Source organism: Centrocercus urophasianus, unplaced genomic scaffold, assembly GCF_019232065.1.
Source record: "Centrocercus urophasianus isolate 14NV4802_14NV808 unplaced genomic scaffold, USGS_Curo_1.0 seq_25, whole genome shotgun sequence".
NCBI classification, from domain to species: Eukaryota; Metazoa; Chordata; class Aves; order Galliformes; family Phasianidae; genus Centrocercus; species Centrocercus urophasianus.
Genome location: NW_024884811.1, coordinates 15,814,199 through 15,820,810, shown reverse-complemented (window position 1 = coordinate 15,820,810; position 6,612 = coordinate 15,814,199).

The following is a 6,612-nucleotide window of genomic DNA, read 5'->3' as shown; positions in this document are numbered from 1 at the left end:
AATGCCCAGATGCCAGGGTTACTGGGAAGTGGAGATATTCTGAGATATACCATGTTATAAGTAACATAGATCATCCGCAAGAACTTAATGACCTTGCCTTGTCGCAGCTGATGTGGACTGATTATATAGTGAAATAGAAGGAAAAAGACTTTCTGACATTTGTTTTTCCAAACCTGGTGCTGCTTTTCACTCAGTGAAAATTTGCATGTTTTCTCAGAGCCTGTTTCTTTCTCACAATAAACAATGCAAAGCCCTCCTGCCAAAAAAATGTCCAAATGCTAAGCAGTTGCTATTATAGTCATTATTATCATAGCAACTTTGAGCTATGTGCTTTTAAATTATAATTATTTTTACAAAAGATTTTTATGTGTCTTGATTGCAGTAATTATGGTTCTATAGTAATAAATGTGTGTTCGAACAGTCATGTTAGTTTATTGCTCCAAATAAACAAGTTGACTCAACTGAACTTCGTGCACGTGAATGGTTTTCTTTGTATTAATCCTATTTGCTATTCTAGCAACACACCAGGATGTATTAAAGAGATGATAAACCATTGTTTCATAATAGAAATAACTATGAACAAAGATGTCAAATAAAAAGCAATATTTCATATGAAATGTGTTTCATGCAGATACTATTAAATTTTAATTTAGAAAGAAGTAAAGCTCTTTAGATTTGTTTTTCACCTATCTGCCCTCATTTTATTTAATAATTGTATCTTGTCAAAAAAATAAAGAAAGGTGAAAAGGAAAAGGAGTTCAAGACTGTCTGTTGTACAGGCTGTTGTTCAGGCTTTACACAGGCCTGTACCCTGTGTAAAGAGCATCCCATATAATGAGCAGCACAGAATGCAAGAAATGGGCTTCTTTAACATAGAGCACAAGAGTGAATAAAGACAGAAAACTGCCGAGACAGTGAGACACCTACCAACAGCACTGTGTTCCCAGTATAATATAAACGTGACATCATTGCTCTGTTGCTACCATGACCCGTTGGCAGTGCATGCTTTCAGCAGACCTTCCCTTCAGCACATGCAGTAGCTCAGTCAATTCACATGTTAGGAAACTACATCTCTTCAGAGAAAAGATTTTAGAAAGATAAATCAGAAAGAAGTAGTAGAGAGAGAAATAGGGATGTGAGTCTCTGTCTCCAGTGCTGTGCCCTTTCCTAACTAGCCGCAGTGAACGTGAACTTTTGAGTTGAACCTGTCTGTGTGGTTTTTGCAAGCTATGGGAAAGCCAACAAAGAGACCCCATAGAGAACCTTGGGTCTGAATCTCTACCAACTGCTAATATGATCCCTTTAGATCCTCACAATGACACTGTCCCAATCTCTTATCCCTTTCTACAGCCCTACCTACATTTTGGTGAGAATTATTCTGTTGTATATTCAGGAAAAAAAGTTCATGAGCCATATTCTCCGCTGGCTAAACTTATCTTGCCTTCACCCTTCTCCTGACACTGAAAAGAGGCAGTGCTGTCAATCCCAATGCGCATTGTGTGTTCAGGCCCAGGCAGCCAGCTATGCTGAGTGGAGATACTGCAGGTTTGTCTTTCTCTGCTGGGAATTGTCACTGAGCAGAAAGGAATGCTGTGTTTCTATTGCACAGCTTCTAACTGAAAAACATCAGAGCTCTAAAACATAAAACAACCATTATTTTCATGGCACAAGACCTCAAAATGTTGGAATTAAAATAGCCAACAGGATTTCTTGGCCAACATGAGTTAGCAAAGCTAAGACTGTAATTGGACTTTGCTTTTAAAGTGTTCTTTTGTCCGAGGAGTGGAGTTTTACAATAATCTTTTAATCTCCAACATCAACAGAACATTTCACAACATCTTAATTACTGATAATTGGTTTTGACCAAATATTTGTAGTCTAGTAATCAGATGCTGCAATTGTGATGATAAACTCAAGTTCAGAGTAACCAATAGATGGAATTATCTTCTAATAGTGAATAACAGCAGCATGCTGTGATTCATGTCCTTGAGTAGTCTTAGAAAATGTGATCTGTGTTCCTTTATGATAAAAACAAAACCATATCATACAGTCCAAGCATTAACAGGTATTAAGGCTCCAAAAAGGAAATAGTAATAATTCAAGTTAACGTTTTCACAGTGCACAGATTCATGTTTTCTAACCGAACATAACCTATGTCTTCTTTGATGCATGTAGGGTGCACACAGAATCACAGAATTACAGAATTGTAGGGGTTGGAGGGGACCTTCAGAGATCATCGAGTCCAGGTATACACAAGTACACACATTACAGAACACTATTCAGTGAAAGTGTTAACTCACTGCACTGTATCTTAAACAAAAGTAAGGTATATTTTTCAAATTTTGCTGGCAAAACCTGAGGTATTTGTAAAATTCCATTGTGCTAAGCAGATCTGAAAGCAACCAAAACCAAAAATTAATTTCTCACAATTATTTCAGCATGGTAAAAAGGAAAACCCAGGAGCCAATCTAGTATCAAAAAAAAAAGCATGTCATGGTCCACGGGAAGTATTCAGGAGCATAAGGCTTTTTCTTAGCTCTGCCAACTACTCGTTAGTTTATATGGCTTAAATTTCACCTTTCAGAGCATCAGTTTCTTCATTGTCACAACAGGATCTAATGGTACTAAGCTGAGTTTGAGCTTGCAAGGCAATCACATATATTCTCATTTTGTCCAACTTAATTGAAGACTGGTTATGTACCAACATATAATTTAAATTACATAAATAAACGTACTTTTTTCACAAGTATTTCATTCCTATTTTAACACTATGGCAAAGATTGCATAAAATTTCAACAATATTTAACTAAGCTTCTACCTAAAACAATGAATCTTTAAAGGCACTGACAGCATTAATTGATAGTGCTGATTTGTTAATGTGAAGACTGGATTGCTTGGGTTGTTGAGATGCCTTTTCAACTGGGATCCATGCATGCTCAAGCTAGGTTTTATTGCCATCTGAGAAATGGAGTGGAATGAAATGGAATTCGTTGCTTCACTTCCACATCTTGCATTTGCTACTTTTAATTTCCCTAAGGTTCTTTTTGATAGCTCTATTCAGATGAAAATAACAATAATTTCTGTTTGAACTGCAGCTTCCACTCTGATATCTTTACTTAGTTTACAAAGACATTTTGCCAATGTGCAAAGTATATTTACTGGCAGATTTTGCTCACAACAACAAACAGAGCTTGAGTTTACCACGTGGATCCGCATAGCCTGTAAGGAAATGGTTCAATTTAATTTGTCCTCACTTTATCTGTGCATCTCTTGCTTTCCCAAGAAAGGACTGAAACCAAAGCCCAAAGCACAGAGGAGCGTGCTGAGCTAAAATAACCATGTAGAAAGGCTTACAAGGCCTTACATTGTTCCTTGTCCTAAGGCACATAGAAATGATTTTACCAGTGTGTCATTGATAGTAACACATGGAATGCTGCTGTTACTCTACGAACATACTGATGCTTTTCCACATTCTGAGCATTGTCTGGTTCAATCTAAAGTCCATAACCTTCTTAGGAGCTTTATATTTTAGGTTGTTGTCCCTAGAAACTTATAATGCTAAAATTATAGATTAGAGCTCTTAACCAGTAACACTTTAAATCTCATCCTAGTCCTGGTATTAAAGATTGTACACTAAATCCGCTAAATTTGCTGTATATTTAAAAGGTAAATGCATTAGGTGCGTTATAATTATGTTGCCAGGAGACACCGCACTACTAACTCTGACTCACTCATTGTTATTGAGGAATACCTAAAATACATATTTATTATTATTATAGTACTATAATATTATAAATAAAGTACTATATTGGATAGTAATCTTTATATATTCTTTACAAGTTTCCTAATTTCACTATCAGAGATAAATAGATTTATAAAAGGAATGAATGCAATGGATGCTAAGAAAGGAAAGAGAGAGGGAAAAAAAAGAAAGAAAATTTTGAACACACTCCCAAAAATCCCTTAGTGTTCTATTTTTCTAAGCAGTCTTTAACAGTATCCATTGCTCATAAGAGCAAATGAAAATATCGCTGCTGAAGTTAAACTAAGCTGTAAAGCTGCTTGATGTCTGTTTACATCTTGTCACATTCAATAGCTAATTCTCACAAGATTCTCTTTTCTTATAGATTGAGCTATTAATGAAAGTGCTAAAAGATGATGTACTTTGGGATCACCTCATTTGGGTCCTGATGTCACTCCAGCTTAAGGCAACTGGAATATTACCACCTATTTGAATACAGGGCAGAATGAAGTCCTTATCTGGGTGGTGTCACAAAAATCTCGCCATGCTCCACAAGGAAACATCAAACAAACTGATCAGTAGAGGCCAAGGGTCAGGTAAGGGGTCAGTCCCAACTACAGGCAAGGGGGTGAAAATATTTAAAAACTGCACTGGAAAAATAATGATGAGATGGACATCTAAGCTGCCAGGTATAAAAAAATGCAGCATGTGGTTTCTATCCTTGCAACACAAGCTGTTAACATTTTTTCTTGCTTTTTAAAATAAATTAATACAAAATAAGGTCATTCAGATGCTTATTTTCTCTCTTGTGAAATGTAAGGTCAAGATTCCAATCCAAACACAAACCTTCATTAAGCATGATTGTGGATGCATTATACTGTAAAATTGTTTTTTTGTTTATGTTGTACACTGTTGTGTGAAGCACCTTTTAAATCAGAAAACATCTTTTCAAAGCTGTCTGACTGGGTGGAAGTTACACTGTTCTGAGTTTTATTTCTTACCTATTTTGTGTTTTTTGTGTGAGAGTGTTCTGTATACTTAAAGAAATTATTAAAGTCACATCATCTGTAAATGAATCTCATAAATGTAATCTTTATTATATATTTATATAAATTTCAATTTATGGATTTTGTTAATCTTATGGGAAAATACACTTAAAAACTCATGACTTGAAGTCATGAGAATGACAGAAACACTCAATTATGATTATTGAAGAATTTAAACTGACTTGACCAACATTCATGATGTTAATACTCCTTCAAGAATTGAGAAATCTGTGGGAATTCCCCTGGCTCTACTCTGCAAATGTCTTTTCAGTAGTGCAAACTTTTAAATACTAAAAAAAAAAAAAAAAAAGTGAAGGCCAGTTATTTCCCAAAAGTGGATGTATTATGCTTTTCACTTCACCATTCATCCCATGCTATTGAAATAGGTTGAATGGGGCTTTGCATCCAGTGGATTTAAATTGCCGAATGAGAGACAAGTCTCATCACGTCCTTTGATTATCTACAGGAAATGTGTAAAGAATTACAACTGATTGCATTTTTCTCTACTCTTGACAGTGCTCCAGTTGCTTCTGAAAGATATGTCTGGTTCCAGTCCTAGAAGGGTATTCATGAATAGGCGTTGTTAAGGGTTAGAAAATACCTGATAGCATCACACCTTGCTTCTTTTTGGCACAAGCTGTCATGCTAATGTATCATATCATTTATTTTAATGAGCACAGGGATGGTGTTACATAATTATGTGAAGGCTTTGCAGCTTTCAGCCTGCAGTGCTGCGTAGAGAAGTGCTCAGCTCCAGTGCATGTGCAATCCTCGGTCCTTCCTGGGTTCTGATTTTGCATTTCTAATGAAGCTGAACTGACAAAGCGTGAAAGTGGTCTAAAAGGAAAAACAAAGAAAGTGACCCTGTTCTCACTGCGCTGAGGCTCATCAATATTCCAGCAGCTCGGCTTTCCCCTCTTCCTGATGTCTTTAATTTTTTTCAGAGCTGGGCTGACAGTCTCCTCCCCTTTCCTTAAGTTGCAGTGATAGCAAGTTGCCGCGTTCCCCAGCACACGCTGATTGTCAGTTTGCTGCCTCCCGCTCGCTGGACTGTGCAGCTCTGCTGCATTTGCTGGGAAATCCCAACCTGGTCTGCCAACAGCGCACGGAATCACACAGGTCTGGAAAGGTGAGCAGACTCTTCAGCTGCGCGGGAGCCCTCATTTCTCAGTCCTATCCTTTGTATGTTCCTTAGTATAATGATCCTTCTGCCTTTATCCACGTTCTCTCTTGACCTTAGCACTGAGTTGGTACAGAGCACATTAGCTCTGTAGAGCTCCATAGATTAGCTGCATGAAGCATCTAGGGAAGAAAAGGCATGCAGAATGAATCTGTTTCTTGCAAAAGAGTGAAAAGTAATTGCTCTGAAAAAAACCATCTTGCACCTAGTGCTCATATTCAGGCTGGAATAATGTAAATATCTGGTGCAAATGTTCCCACACTCCAAACAAGTAAAGCATGTGTCCTTCTGTTAAAATTCACAGAGAATACTGTGCTCATGTACCACTCTCAAAACATATGGTAATTCAAAAAACAGTGATCAAATCTCAATAAAATTAATTTGCTACATGATACTATGATATTTCCTCTAAGACAAATTGTTTCAAAACTTTTGTATTTATACTCTAACTGCTTCCCAAAGAAGAAAAAAAAATATATGTAGGCACTCAATTTACTAACGTGTTGCAGTTAAGCTGTGTATATGCAGAGACAGGTTTCACTGACTGTACATAGATACAAATTTCTGATTTCCTCATAAAAACATTCTGGTATATTAACACCTCAGAAAACCAGATTCTCAGTCTTGAAAACCACCTTTGTGCA